Source organism: Apium graveolens, chromosome 6, assembly GCF_009905375.1.
Source record: "Apium graveolens cultivar Ventura chromosome 6, ASM990537v1, whole genome shotgun sequence".
Taxonomy (NCBI): Eukaryota; Viridiplantae; Streptophyta; class Magnoliopsida; order Apiales; family Apiaceae; genus Apium; species Apium graveolens.
Genome location: NC_133652.1, coordinates 107320284 through 107335805, shown reverse-complemented (window position 1 = coordinate 107335805; position 15522 = coordinate 107320284). Strand labels below are relative to the sequence as shown.

The 15522-nt window shown below is 42.7% G+C and overlaps 1 non-coding gene across 1 annotated transcript; it reads left to right on the top strand.

Annotated features, from left to right (window-relative positions):
* The first annotated feature begins 14462 nt into the window (after nucleotides 1-14462).
* LOC141669988 (small nucleolar RNA R71) lies at nucleotides 14463-14569 on the top strand. The gene has a single exon (XR_012554241.1). It is a non-coding gene; the product is annotated as a small nucleolar RNA R71 (small nucleolar RNA).
* Nucleotides 14570-15522: the final 953 nt, after the last annotated feature.

The following is a 15522-nucleotide window of genomic DNA, read 5'->3' as shown; positions in this document are numbered from 1 at the left end:
GTAGTATAATTCAGTTGAGCACCATTGAGGGTCTTACTCCAAGAACTGCTCCAACTGCATAATCACTTGCATCACACATCATCTCAAAAGGTTCATTCCAATCAGGTGTAGTTAGACCTGTCAAAATGGGTCTGGATCCGAAGAATTGAACCGAAATTCATGAAACCAAGATCCGATCTGAGATCCGAATTATACAATTCGATATTTATCTGAAAACCGATTTAAACAGATCCGATAAATACCCGAACCGAAAATTTACCAAAAATTATCTGAAATACAAGATCCGATTATAACTTGGAACCGATTAAAACCGAATAATTTATTACCTAAACCGAATACAACCCAAAATAAGCAAAATTTATACTTCAAACAATTTTATGTTTATGATAAATGATAGGGATAAATAAATTATGATAGCATGATTTATTTACTGCATTAATTGTACAAGGTGTGGACTGCTAGGCCCAATAAAAAGATATATGACATTCAGACCAGAAAGGTTAAGCCTGATGGACCAGATCAGTCCTGATGGAATAAAGAAGGCCCAAAAGCCCTGATTATTAATTAATTTCGTAATTAATTAATAAGGGAAAAATCAGCTGTTGAGAAGAGTCCCGATAAGGATATAAATCCTTACAGATTAGCCTCAAGGGGACCTAAAAGGATAAGGAATCAATTTCCTACTATCTAGGACTCCAAAGTCCATTCTAATTATGAGACTTGCCCACCAAGTCTCCTATACAAAGTCCAATTCAAGGACTCCCAACATCTATATAAGGGGCCTCACCCCACAAATCAGAACTACATTTTTTGACTTGATCCTTGGCAATCAGCAAGGTACGTAGGCATCTTGTAAGGCAGATCGAGTCACGAAACACAAGAGCAGTCAAATCGAGCCTTGAAGCTCACGTTCCTTATTATTAAACACAGCAATCATATATATTAGTTAAAAATCCATAACATTTGGCACCGTCTGTGGGAAAGCACAACAACAACCATGGCGAGAACACGGAGAACAATTAGAGCTCTAGAGGAAGGAACACCATCAGAGACAACCCAGGTGATTTCGTCAACCGTGGAGGTTCCTGCCTATTCAACTTATGCATCTACTCAGGGGGAAGCCCAAATAGGGGCAACTCAACCTCAGCCACAAGGGACAACTCCCCCGACTATTCAAGGTACGAATCCTCAAGTTCAACAAGTACATATGCCTGTGAATTCTCGACCCGTCGGGTATGAATATTCAACTATTGTTACTACTAACCCCCCTTATGGGATGCCCCTTCACCTGAGGTTGGAGGAAGCGGATATGCTGGGCGAAGCGAAGCACGAGGGTAGTCGCCCCCCTATATACGAGGTTTGGGTCCTATTCATGAGGATCGGGAATTTTCTGGTCCTTACACTGAGAGAGACTCCGAATCTTCGGATGATGTAGTGGCCCCGAGAAGGAGGCGTCCTGGAAAAGAGCCAGTGGCCGATGGAAGGCAACGCCCCCAAAGCACCCCAGGGGCGAATCCCCAAGAAGTGCAGGAAAGGATCAGGGCTCATGAGGCTGAAATCCAAAGGCTGAGGCGTGATTTGGAGGCTCACCAGGCCACCAGACCCCAGATACCTTCCAGGGGAAGAAATCCTCCTCCTGTCATAGACCTGGATGGTCCGGTACGAAGAAGGGCTGCTGTCCCAAGAACTGATCCAAGCAATCTCCTTCCCCTTGGAGATCCTGATGATCAAACTCCACCCTTCACAGAAGAGATAATGAATGCCCATATCTCAAGGAAATTCAAGATGCCCACTATCAAAGCCTATGATGTCACGGGAGACCCCGCTAATCATGTTAGGACATTCTCTAATGCACTGCTGCTGCAACCCGTGAATGATGCTATAAAGTGTCGGGCCTTCCCTTAAACCCTGTCGGGTATGGCTCAAAGGTGGTACAGTCGCCTGCCCCCAAACTCTATTGGATCGTTCAGAGAATTAAGTCAGGCTTTTATTAAGCAATTCATCAGTGGAAGAGTCCATGAGAAAAGTTCAGCATCTCTTATGAGTCTTGTGCAGGGAGCTAAGGAATCCTTAAGAGATTACCTGAATCGTTTCACAAAGGAGGCTTTAAAAGTCCCGGACCTTGATGATAAGGTAGCCATGATAGTACTGCAACAAGGAACTAGGGACGAGTTTTTTAAGATGTCCTTGGCCAAACGTCCCCCTGAAAGCATGTTGCAGCTCCAAGAGAGGGCAGGGAAGTATATCAAGGTTGAAGAAAGTATGAGGAAGACCGTAGTAAGTAATGAGCCCACTGGAGGCAAGAAGCGGAAAACTGATTTAGAATATATTGCAAAGGACAAATATCCTAGAACCGAACAAAACCCTGATTCAACCCCCAAGAAGGGAGGAACTGGGCAAAAGTTCACTGAATACGCTAAGCTGAATGCTCCTAGAAGTCAGATTTTGATGGAGATTAAGAAAGATAGAGATATTCGCTGGCCTAAGCCCTTGAAGGCTGATCCCGCCAAGCTAGATAAGAGCAAGTATTGCAGGTTTCACAAAGATGTTGGCCATGACACCGATGAGTGCAGGCAATTGAAAGATGAAATTGAGTTTTTGATTCAAAAAGGAAGATTGAACAAGTATACTGGAGATGGAGGGGACAGAAATAATAATGGAAGGAAGAACTTTGAAGATCATAGGAGGGACCAAGACGATCAGGGGAGAAACACGATCTTTGGAGGTCCAACTGCTGCTGGATTGTCCAAAAATTCCAGAAAGGCATATACTAGGGAGGTTATGCATATTGTTGGAGAAGCCCCGAAGAGGGCCAGGACAGAAGTAACGTTGGCTTTTGATGATTCCGACCTAGAGGGTGTGAAGTTTCCCCATGATGACCCGCTGGTCATAACACCGATAATAGGAAATAGCCCGGTTAAGAGGGTCCTTGTGGATAATGGTGCTTCTGTGGATATCTTGATCCACGACACCTTTCTAAGGATGGGGTATAACGACTCTCAGTTGACACCAACCGACATGTCGATATATGGATTTGCCGGAGTAGAATGTTCTGTGGAAGGGATAATCAAATTGCCGACCACCATAGGTACGGAACCAAGGCAAGCAACGCAGATGCTGGATTTCGTGGTGGTAAAGGCTAGTTCATCTTATAATGCTATCATGGGGAGAACAGGGATACATGCCTTCAAGGCAGTCCCCTCTTCCTACCATTCAATCATGAAGTTTCCCACCCGAAACGGGATTGGAGAAGAGAGAGGAGATCAAAAAATGGCTAGAAGCTGTTATGTGGCCTCTTTGAGGGCAGATGGAGTCGGGGGCAGGTTCTTCCTATTGAAGATATGGATGTTCGAGAAAATGACGAGAATAAAGGAAGGCCAGCAGAAGAATTGGTTTCGGTTCCTTTAGACCCCGAGAATCCCGAGAGGATGACTTTCAATGGAGCCACATTAGAGGAGCCCCTTAGAGGGAAGTTAGTGAAATTTTTGCAAGGAAATAGTGATGTGTTTACATGGTCAGCAGCTGATATGCCAGGCATAGACCCAGAGTTAATTACTAACAAGCTAAACGTAGATCCAAGCCGGAAGACAGTGAAACAAAAGAAAAGAAATTTTGCCCCGGAAAGGCAAGAGGCTATAAAACGGGAAGTAGAAAAGCTCTTAGAGACTGGTTTCATTTAGGAGATTCAATTTCCGGAGTGGTTAGCAAACCCTGTAATGGTGAAGAAGGCTAATGGAAAGTGGAGGATGTGTATAGACTTCACTGATCTGAATGATGCATGCCCCAAAGACTGTTTTCCGCTGCCTAGAATTGATACTTTGATTGATGCCACTGCTGGACATGAGATGCTGAGTTTCATGGATGGATTTAGCGGATACAACCAGATCAAAATGCATAAGGATGATATTCCAAAGGTATCATTTATCACTGACTTTGGTGTTTATTGTTATCTTGTTATGGCGTTTGGTCTCAAGAATGCAGGAGCCACCTATCAAAGGGTGGTAAATAAAATTTTTAAGGATCTTATTGGTAAGACTATGGAAGTCTATGTTGATGACATGTTAGTTAAGAGTCTAGTAAAGACTGATCATATAGCCCATTTAAGGGAAGCTTTTGAGGTCCTGAGGTACCACAAGATGATGTTGAATCCTACGAAGTGTGCTTTCGGAGTAGGATCTGGAAAATTCTTGGGACTGATGGTCTCAAAGAGGGGAACTGAGGCTAACCCGGATAAAATAAAGGCAATCCTGGACATGGAACCACCAAAAACTGTTAAGGATGTTCAGAAGCTTACAGGAAGGGTTGCTGCGCTAGGACGATTCATCTCCAAGTCGGGGGACAAGTGTTTGTCATTCTTCAAGTCGCTAAAGAGCATCAAAGGCTTTGTATGGAGTGAGGAAAACCAGAAGGCATTTGAAGAGTTAAAAAAGTATATGGCCCAGGCCCCGTTGTTGGCCAAGCCAGTTCTGAGTGAAGTTTTATTCCTGTACTTGGCTGTTTCAGAGAGCGCCTTGAGCGCGGTATTGGTTAAGGAGGAGCTAAAAGTCCAGAAACCCGTGTATTATGTCAGCAAAATTCTGCATGGTGCTGAGTTAAATTATTCAACTATTGAGAAATTTGCTCTAGCCTTGGTAATGGCTTCAAGAAAACTGCGTCCTTACTTTCAGGCTCATCAGATTGAGGTGCTAACGAATCAGCCACTGAGAAATATCATTCACAGTCCCAAGGCAAGTGGGAGATTGATTAAGTGGGCAATAGAGTTGGGAGAGTTCGATCTCAAGTATAATCCACGTACGGCCATAAAAGCCCAGGCACTAGCGGACTTCGTGGTGGAATGTACCATACCCAACCAAGAAGTCGGGGGGCAGGAAGATACCATACCTCAAGACAAGTGAGTCGATAAGGGGGACAGAGAGAAGGATGATAAGGAGAAAGAATATTGGGTTCTCTATTTTGATGGAGCATCAAAAACAAATTCCAGTGGAGCAGGGTTGGTTTTGCAAAGTCCTGATGGGTTCTTAATTGAGTATGCTATGAAGCTAGACTTCCCAACCACAAACAATGAGGCAGAGTATGAAGCCCTGATAGCTGGCCTTGGTCTAGCTGGGACACCTAGAGTCAAAAACTTAAAGGTCCGTGGAGACTTGAAGCTGATCATATCCCAGGTAAAGGGAGAATTTGAGGCAAGGGATGATACGATGGCTAAGTATATCCGCCTAGTAAGGGCTGTGATGACCCAATTTAATGAATGCCGTGTTGAACACATTCCAAGGGAAGAAAATGCTAAAGCAGATGCGCTATCAAAGTTTGCTTCATCTGAGATAGAAGAAAGTTCAGAAAGTGTGTACTTCCGTGTTTTGAAAACACGAAGCATAGATGTTAAGCTTGTGGCTCCTATAGGCCTGGGGACATCCTGGATTGATCCTATTAAGGCTCATATTCAAACCGGTTGGTTGCCAAGCGATGCAACTGAAGCACGGAAGTTAATTGTTCGGGCACTAAGGTACTCTTTGATAGATGGGATTCTTTACAAAAAATCTTTCATGGTTCCCTACTTGAGGTGTCTCAGGCCCGATGAGGCACGCTTGGCTCTTGAAGAAGTGCATGAAGGTATTTGTGGACAACACTTGGGGGGCAGGGCCTTGGCTCATAAGATAACTCGTTTAGGTTTTTATTGGCCAGAAATGATGGCTGATGCCAAAGAATACGTGAAGAAATGTGACCGCTGTCAGAAGCATGCACCTGTTGTTAGACAACCCCCCGAGATGCTGACCTCTATCAACTCGCCCATTCCTTTTGCTATGTGGGGAATGGATATTTTGGGGCCTTTTCCCATGGCCACAGCACAAAGGAAGTTTTTGATTGTAGCCATTGATTATTTCACCAAGTGGATCGAAGCCAAACCCTTGGCCAAGATCACAACTAAGCACGTTGCACAATTCCTGTGGGAAAACATTATGTGCCGGTATGGAATTCCCCGTATCCTCGTCACTGACAATGGAACACAATTCAACAATGAGGAATTCAAGAAGTATTGTGAAGAAAATGAAATTAAGTTACGGTTCACCTCTGTGGCTCACCCGCAAGCCAATGGGCAAGCGGAGGTAGCAAATCGGATAATCCTGGATGGACTAAAGAAAAGGATCGAGAAGTCAAGAAATAATTGGGTGGATGAGATACTTCCCATATTATGGGCCTATAGGACTACCTGTAGATTCACGACAGGAGCAACTCCTTTCATGTTGGCATATGGGGTAGAAGCAGTAGTTCCCGTGGAGATATCACATTCCTCTCCAAGGATTCAGGCTTTCAATGCTGAAGAAAATGAGGAAGAGCAGAGGTTAGCCCTGGATCTAATTGATGAAGTGCGAGATGAGGCACATGCAAAGATAGTGGAATACCAAAAAAGAGCTTCATTTTATTACAACCTAAGGGTTAAAGAGAGATTCTTCAAGCAAGGAGATTTGGTATTAAGGAAAGTGGAAGCTTCTGGTGTAGGACAGAAAGGAAAACTAGCCCCAAATTGGGAAGGGCCGTACAGAGTCAAGAGCGTTCAGGGTAGAGGAACCTACAAGCTGGAGAGTATGGAGGGTTTTGAAGTCCCGAGAACCTGGCATGCACAAAACCTGAAGGTTTACTACGTGTAAGATAGGCGAAGTACGATTCTCACTTGTCATTGTGACAAGTAGGTTTAAAAGCACTTTGAAGCTTTGCTTGCGTAGGATTTTATATTCCAGTAGAATTTACATTATCTAGTTATTGTTGATTAGGGTCGAACCCATGCTGTATAAGGTTTTGGAGAACCAGACTTCATATTAAAGAGTTTGAAATTATTTCAATCTAAGGATGTTTAAAGTTCAAATGTATATTAAGATTGTAAAGTTAAAATAGAAAGAGGCAAGAAAAGCAATATATGAAATATAACCCCGAAGGGTAACAAGTTCAGAAAAGCAACATATGAAATATAACCCCGAAGGGTAACAAGTTCTGATATGAATAAAGTTCAAAAAGAAGATATACAAAAAAAAACTTAGGCCTTGGAAGGCTGAGATTCCTCGGAACCACTATCCGAAGTCTCCTCGGATGTTTCAGTCGTTCCTTCGGACGTCTCGGTCGTCCCCTCCGAAGTCCCTGTAGAGGTTCCCTCTGCGGGAGATACTGGCTGTTAAGGCACTGCTCTTGGAGGCCCTTTCCACCCTGGCCTTCTTAGTGACAGACTCAAACTCCTCTTCAGAAGAATCTTCCTCCTCTCTGTCATTGATCATATCAGCAAGCTTCTCAGTAACACCCCCGAGCTCTGGAACTCGCAAAGGGCAAGGAAAGGAGGACTGCTCGAGGACTTCTGGAAATTCATCTTGTATGGCCTCCACAGCAGCATCCCAGCCTTCTTTATAGCTAACTGGGTGCAGGAGGGCATCGTGCTCCACCATCAAGTCCTTGAACTCCTGGGTGTCCATCCAGCCGTCAAAGGCTTTATCCTTCTGTGCCTTCAAGATAACATTTTCAGCCCGGGCCGTTTCTAGGTCAGAAGTGGAAGGGGCCAGTTGAGCTTCAAGGGCCTCTATTCTCTGGTTGGCCTCCTCCAACTTCTTGTTAGTGTCCTCCAGGCCAACCTTCCAAGCCTTGGCTTGGTGAATTGCCCCTTGAAAATGGGCGTTAGCCTGCAAAAGAAGCAGCAAAAGTATGAGAAAGGAAACGTGAAAAGACAAGTATAAAGGGCAATAGGAAAAGGACATACCGTCGCTAAAGCCTGGGCTCCGAAAAGCTCATTCCCCTCTAAGTCCTGTTGAAGGACAAAATCTTGATAGTCCACCGGGGAGATGGAGTGCTTAGACCATTCCTTGGACAGGGTCGTGCTGCCCAATATTGAATCCTTGCCCCGGATCCCCCAAGCAGGTTGAAAATAGGCCCCTGGCCTCTGCTTGGTGCGCAAAACCTGGCTGGGGCCTTCCTCGCCCGGTTCCATTGCTTGAAGGAGGAACTCAGGGAATCGGTCACCAAGGCGTGGGTCTTTAAAGACCTTTCCAGCCCTCTTCATCCTGGTTGTCTCCAGGTCTTTAGGCTTGGTAGCCTCCTCAATCTTCTCAGCCACTGCAACAAGCAAAGTTGAAAACTCAGCGGAATAGAAAATGAAATAAAGAAAAGAGAGCGAGATATAAGGGAGGAAACTTACTTTTCTTAGGGACGGGAAAGAGGCTGCGTTCTACAAGAACGGACTCCCGGATAAGATCCCAAGAATGGGATGTCCCATTATCTTGTGTAAGGAGGTTGAAAGCTCTAGCCTCCTCCTCAGACAAAGTTATGTCACTTGGGCTCCCATCGACGGCAAGCCCGAAGGACGATCGAAACAGGGTGCCCCAATCTCCACCCTCCCAAACAACGAACAAATAATCTTTCTTCCACCCCAAGTTGTTGTCAGGGATGGACTTCCCATTCACTATGTGGGGAATAGTGGGGCGCTGGTTTAGAGAAACCCAACCCGGACTTTTATCAGGGCTATTTTTGAACTGGAAAATTTTCCTGAAAACAGCAACAGAAGTAGGGACCTTGTGCTTGGCACATTGTGACAGGTAGCACAGAATAAGCCTCCAGGAGTTGGGGGGGAGTTGGCAAGGGCTGACGCCCACATCAGCCAGTAACAAGGGAATGAACGGATGAAAAGGAAGTCTGATACCTGCCCTTAGAGTATCCCTATAGACGCATAGTGCGTCCTTTTTCCACTGGCAGGCCCTGTCGGCCGGACCCGCAAGAACCAGCTTAAAAGGCTCCTTGATTTTGAAGCAGCTGCTCAACTTCTCCAGCTCCTTGGGATCCCGTAAAGCACTAATATGATCGTGCGCGTTCAGATGCGCATCAGACGGGTACTCGTCCCCTCGAGTGTTGATCATGTCGATTAAGGAAGTATACCTCGATCGAATAGGCAATTCGTTGGACTTTCTAGCCACGTTCATCTTGGCCAGGCGAGTCATTTTTTTTTCAGCCATCTAAAAAAAAGAAAGGGGCACGTAAATAGGCTATCTTAAAACGGCACACAATGGAAAAATAGATACGAAAAGCAAAGGGAGGAATTTTACCTGAAGAAGCACTCCTGAAAAAGGCTTTGAGCTCCGACTTGCTGTTATTGCTCTGAGAATCTTAGTAGGAGGAGAAAGAAGAAAACTTAAAAATGAGAAGGTGAGGAGTAGTAGCCCTTCCTCATTCCTTTATATAAGAGGAAAAAGAAGTTGAAGGGACGAAAGCCCATTAAGGACAAAGGCCCATAGGAAAAAGCCCAGAAAAAGGAATATTCCAGAATATTCCTAGGAATTCTAGAGCATTCTAAACAGGGTGTATTAAGCCCATATCAATATTAAGCCCAATAAAGAGGCCCAGTAATATTTGGTAAAGCCCAATAAGAGGGGCCCAGTAATATTTGGTAAAGCCCAATAAGAGGGGCCCAGTAATATTTGAAAAAGCCCAATAGAGAAAGCCAGGCCCAAATCCAATTAGGATTTGGAAAATTCAATTTTAGCCCTAAAAGATGTAAGGCCCAATGGAGAAGGCTAGAAAAAGACCAGAATCCAGGTCGAGATCCAGGTCGTGAATCCTGCTCGAAATCTTTCGAGCAGACACCCGAAAATAACGGGTAATAAAGACCAGAATCCATGTCGAAATCCAGGTCGTGAATCCTGCCCGAAATCTTTCGAGCAGACACCCGAAAATAGCTGGAATAACGGGACTGAATTGAGATCAAAACTTCGACCAGGAATGAGGTCGAATAAACAAGCATCCTTTCAAAAATAGGGATTAAAAACCCAGGTCGAAGTTCGACTAGGATCCTGGTCGAAGTTCGACTAGGATCCTGGTCGAATTCTAGGTTGTGGATCCTAGTCGAAATCCTTCGACCAGGAAGCAAGAGAATCAAAGAATTTTCCAACAGGATTCAGGTCGAAATTTCGACTAGAATCCTGGTCGAAATCCTAGTCGAGGCTCAAGACCAGGAGCTGAAAAGTGGGGGAGTTTTCGACCTAGATCCAGGTCGAAAGTTCGACTAGGATCCTGGTCGAATTCCAGGTCGTGGATCCTGGTCGAATTCTTTCGACCAGGATGGCAAGGCTGACCCCTATTTCGACTAGGATCCAGGTCGAAATTCCGACTAGGATCCTGGTCGAAAAAGGGCTGGAAATCTGAAAAATCCAGAAAATTAGGGAAAAATCCCAGAAAATTAGGGAAAAATCCCAGAAAAATTGGGGAAAATCCCAGAAAATTAGGGAAAAATCCCAGAAAATTGGGAAAAATCCCATAAAATTAGGGAAAAATCCCAGAAAATTGGGAAAAATCCCAGAAAATTAGGGAAAATCGCAAAAAATTGGGAAAAATCCCAAAAAAATAGGGAAAATCCAGAAAATTAGGGAAAAATCCTGGAAATAAGGAAATTAAGATAATTCCTGAATAAAAGGAAAATTCATTGTAAATGTGTAGGTCGCTCCACACTTTACGGAAAAACGAAACCCTGTAAGGGAACAAATAGACTTAACTTCTGCGAAACCTAGTCAATGTTTCCCAAAAGTTGGGGGGCAAATGATAGGGATAAATAAATTATGATAGCATGATTTATTTACTGCATTAATTTTACAAGGTGTGGACTGCTAGGCCCAATAAAAAGATATATGACATTCAGACTAGAAAGGTTAAGCCTGATGGACCAGATCAGTCCTGATGGAATAAAGAAGGCCCAAAAGCCCTGATTATTAATTAATTTCGTAATTAATTAATAAGGGAAAAATCAGTTGTTGAGAAGAGTCCCGATAAGGATATAAATCCTTATAGATTAGCCTCAAGGGGACCTAAAAGGAAAAGGAATCAGTTTCCTACTATCTAGGACTCCAAAGTCCATTCTAATTATGAGACTTGCCCACCAAGTCTCCTATACCAAGTCCAATTCAAGGACTCCCAACATCTATATAAGGGGCCTCACCCCACAAATCAGAACTACGTTTTTTGACTTGATCCTTGGCAATCAGCAAGGTACGTAGGCATCTTGTAAGGCAGATCGAGTCACGAAACACAAGAGCAGTCAAATCGAGCCTTGAAGCTCACGTTCCTTATTATTAAACACAGCAATCATATATATTAGTTAAAAATCCATAACATCAAGAGTAGTCAAATCGAGCCTTGAAGCTCACGTTCCTTATTATTAAACACAGCAATCATATATATTAGTTAAAAATCCATAACAATAACATACTTATTTAATCATATTCTTTTGTAAAAGTACATTATATTAAATTAAAAATACTAAATTAAATAAAGAAGATATTTTTAATCAAAAATTGAAAAGATAAATAAGTTATGATCCGAAAATATCCGAATCGAATTTAATCTGAATAGAATTTTGACCGATCTTAATCCGAATTTTATCCGATTTTAATCAGAATTAGACCTGAACCGAATCATATCCGATCCGATCCGAATGGTCTTCAAATATATCATAATCCAAAAGTAGATCTGATCCGAAATTGATCTGATCTGAAACCGAACCGGTTATCCGAATTATCAGGTCTAGGTGCAGTAATGACAGGTGCCGAAATCAAACTTTTTTAAGAACTCAGAAGCAGCAAGGCACTCATCATCATACTTGAACGGGACATCCTTCTCCCGAAGATTGCACAAGGGTTTAGAGATTTTTGAGAAGTCCTTGATGAACTATCTATAGAAACCCGCATGACCAAGAAAACTGCGAACTCCCTTGAAAGAAATTGGTGGAGGAAGATTTCAATGACCCCCACCTTGGCTTTGTCCACCTCAAGACCCTTAACAGAGACCTTGTGCTCAAGAATAATGCCCTGTCGTACCACAAAGTGACATTTCTCCCAGTTGAGAACCAGATTGGTCTCAACACACCTCTTAAGAACATTGCCAAGATTTTGCAAGCACTCATCAAATGAATCACCAAACATAGAGAAATCATCCATGAACACCTCCACATTCTGACCAATCATGTCAGAAAAGATAGCCATCATACATCTCTAAAATATGGCTGGTGCTCCACACAACCCAAAAGAAACTCTTCTGAAGGCGAAAGTACCAAATGGACAAGTGAAAGTAGTCTTTTCCTGATCTTCTAGAGCGATACAAATCTGATTATAGCCCGAATAGCCATCTAGGATACAATAGTACTCATTCCCAGCCAATCTGTCAAGCATCTGATCAATAAAAGGTAGAGGGAAATGATCCTTTCTCGTCGCCTTGTTCAGCTTCATATAGTCCATGCAAACTATCCATCCCGTGACTGTTCGAGTAGGAATGAGCTCATTCTTCTCATTAGCAAAAACGGTGGTACCTCCTTTCTTTGGTACACACTGAACTAGACTCACCCATGAACTGTTAAAAATGGGATATATTATCCTTGCATCCAACCATTTGAGAATTTCCTTCTTCACAACTTCTTTCATTATCGGAATTTTATGCATGCAATAAGAAGGGATGATTCCCTTGATATCTGCTATCATCCATCCAATTGCCGATTTGAACTCTCTCAGAATTCTTAAGAGTTTTTTCTCATCACTACCTAAAAGGTCAGATGCAATAATAACAGGTAAAGTAGATGCATCACTTAAAAAAACATACCTTAAGTGTTCAGGAAATGGTTTAAGCTCAAGTGTAGGAGCTTCCTCAATAGATGGCTTGAGGCGCTTTGGAGATTTGTTCAGCTCCTCCATTCCAAGAGATTCAAAAGGCATATCCATCTTCCTCTTCCTGGGAGAAGCATTCAGATATTGCAACTGCTCATCACCTTCATCATCTTTACTATTGGAATTCCCCAACAAGGCCTTTTCTAAGGCATCAGACCTTAACAATTGATCAATTCCGAAGTAACCACAAAATCGACCAATTCCACTTTTAAGCACTCCTCATTTTCCGTAGGTAATTTCATGGCATTGAACACATTAAAAGTTACATCCTGATCCAGCACTCGCATAGTAGGCTCACCCTTTTGCACATCAGTCAAGGTTCGACCAGTAGCCAAGAATGGTCTTCCCAAGATTATGGGAATCTTCTTATCCTCCTTGAAATCAAGAATTACAAAATCAGCAGGAAAGATAAGTTTATCCACCTTGACCAAAACATCCTCAACAATGCCTCGTGCATATGTAATAGAACGATCGGCCAACTGCAAGGTCATATAAGTCGGCTTTGGATCAGGTAAGTCCAACTTCTTGAAGATTGACAAGGGCATCAGATTGATGCTAGCTCCCAAGTCACATAAGCATTTGTCAAAAGATACTTTTCCAATGGTGTATGGAATAGTGAAGCTACCCGGATCTTTAAGCTTCGGAGGGAACTTCTGTTGCAGCACAACACTGCATTCCTCCGTGAGAGCAATGGTCTCTAAGTTATCAAGCTTCACCTTTCGAGAAAGAATACCTTTCATAAACTTTCCATAGCTGGGCATTTGTTCAAGAGCTTCAGCGAAAGGTATATTGATATGAAGTTTCTTGAACACCTCCAGAAACTTCTCAAACTACTTATCCAGCTTTTTCTTCTGCAGCCTCTTAGGAAAGGGAGGTGGAGGATAGATCTTTTTCTCCCCTGTATTACCCTCAGGAGGAGTGTGGTCAACAATAGTCTTCCTTGGTTCCACTTCTGTTTCCTTCTGTATTTCTTCTTCAGCCACAACTTCTTCTTCCGAAACTTGAGATTTTTCCAGATTCGCAACCTTCCCAGACCTTAATGTATTTGCCTTAACTTGCTCCTTAGCTTCCCTCTTTCCTGGTACTTCACTGTCACTAGGAAATGTACCAGGTTGACGATTTAACAAGGCATTGGCAATTTGCCCAATTTGATTTTCCAAGGTCTTGATAGAAACCGCTCGACTCTTGCAGATGAGCCTCACCTCCTCCAATTCAGATTTTTTATTAGACTGTTGTAGCTGGAGTTGTTGTCTTGGTACATATTACGGTTGTTAAAAACCAGGAGGGTTGTACTGCTTTATTGGATACTGCTGATAAGGCTGTTGAACCGCATTCTGAGTGCTGCTCCAGCTAAAGTTAGGATGATTGCGGTTGTTAGGATGATAGGTGGCTGGCACAGGTTACTGCGACCTCTAAAAGTTGCTCACGAACTGAGCTGATTCACTAGAAATAGCACACTGCTCCATCTCATGGGTACCAGCACAAAGCTCAATGACACTAGTGATCTGATTAACTCCATAATTAGCCAAAGAATCCACCTTCATTATCAAACCCTTAAGCTGAACAGCTATAGCAATAGCTATATCTAACTCCAGAATGCCTGCATCCTTGCCCTGAGCTAGTCTCTGAGTAGGATTCTGGTATTCATTAAAAGCCATTAGTTTAATCAATTCATAAGCTTCATCATAGCTTTTAGCCCACAAGGCTCCTCTTAATGCTGCATCAAGCATGGGTCTAGAAGTAGTACCCAATCCATTATAGAAGCAGTTAATGATCATCCAGTCAGGCATCCCATGATGAGGACACTTCTTAAGTATCTCCTTATAACGATCCCAAGCTTCACATAAAGATTCTCCAGATTGCTGACCAAATTGAGTAAGTGTGTTTCTGATTGCAGCAGTCTTCGCCATAGGGAAGAATTTAGTTAAGAACTTTTAAGCAAGGTCCTCCCATTTGGTGATAGAACCTGGTGGTAGAGAATGTAACTAGCACTTAGCTTTATCCCGCAAAGAGAATGGGAAAAGCCTCAACTTAATAGCATCTTCAGAAACTCCATTGAACTTGAAAGTGTCGCAGATCTCGATGAAATCTCTGATGTGCATGTTGGGGTCTTCTGTCGGAGAACCCCTATACTGAACTGAATTATGTATCATCTGAATCGTGCTTAACTTGATCTTAAAGGTATTTGTTGTGAATATGTTGTGAACTTGATGATTTCATTAACAAAACACCTTAGTAGATTTAACTTAGTGAAAAATGTAGCACTCGACAGATAAGGAATATAGTCCCGATGGATGACTCAATATCGTCCCGACGGATGATGATTTGTTATCCATCGAGTGAGTAGCTTGTGTAATAATAAGTCATAAAGCACATTTCTGTAAATACCTTTGTTTAGATTCAGTAGTAGCATATAAGTCAGGTTGACTTTAATTAGATATGAAGAATAGGTTGATTAATTGTACATAGATGATGTCTTGTAATTCTGCATAAATAAAATCAAGTCAAGTGCCAAATAGCTACCCGACGGATGATCAACAAAGCTACCCGACGGATGATCAACAAGGCAACCCGACGGATGATCAACAAGGCAACCCGATGGATGATCATGTACCCGACGGATAATCAATTTGAACATCTGTTGACATTGACAACACAGTCACATGCGTCGAGTGTATGCAAAGTAATGTGGAAGTCCATTCAACTGGGTTTTGTGAGAACAAAGAAGCATTGCCATTTCCATGTTAATATGAAGATATTCAAATATGCTGGAATAGAGTAATGAAGCATCATAGTATTAGACTTGATAGGTTTTGTTTTATTATCTTGTCTTATTACTGTATAATCT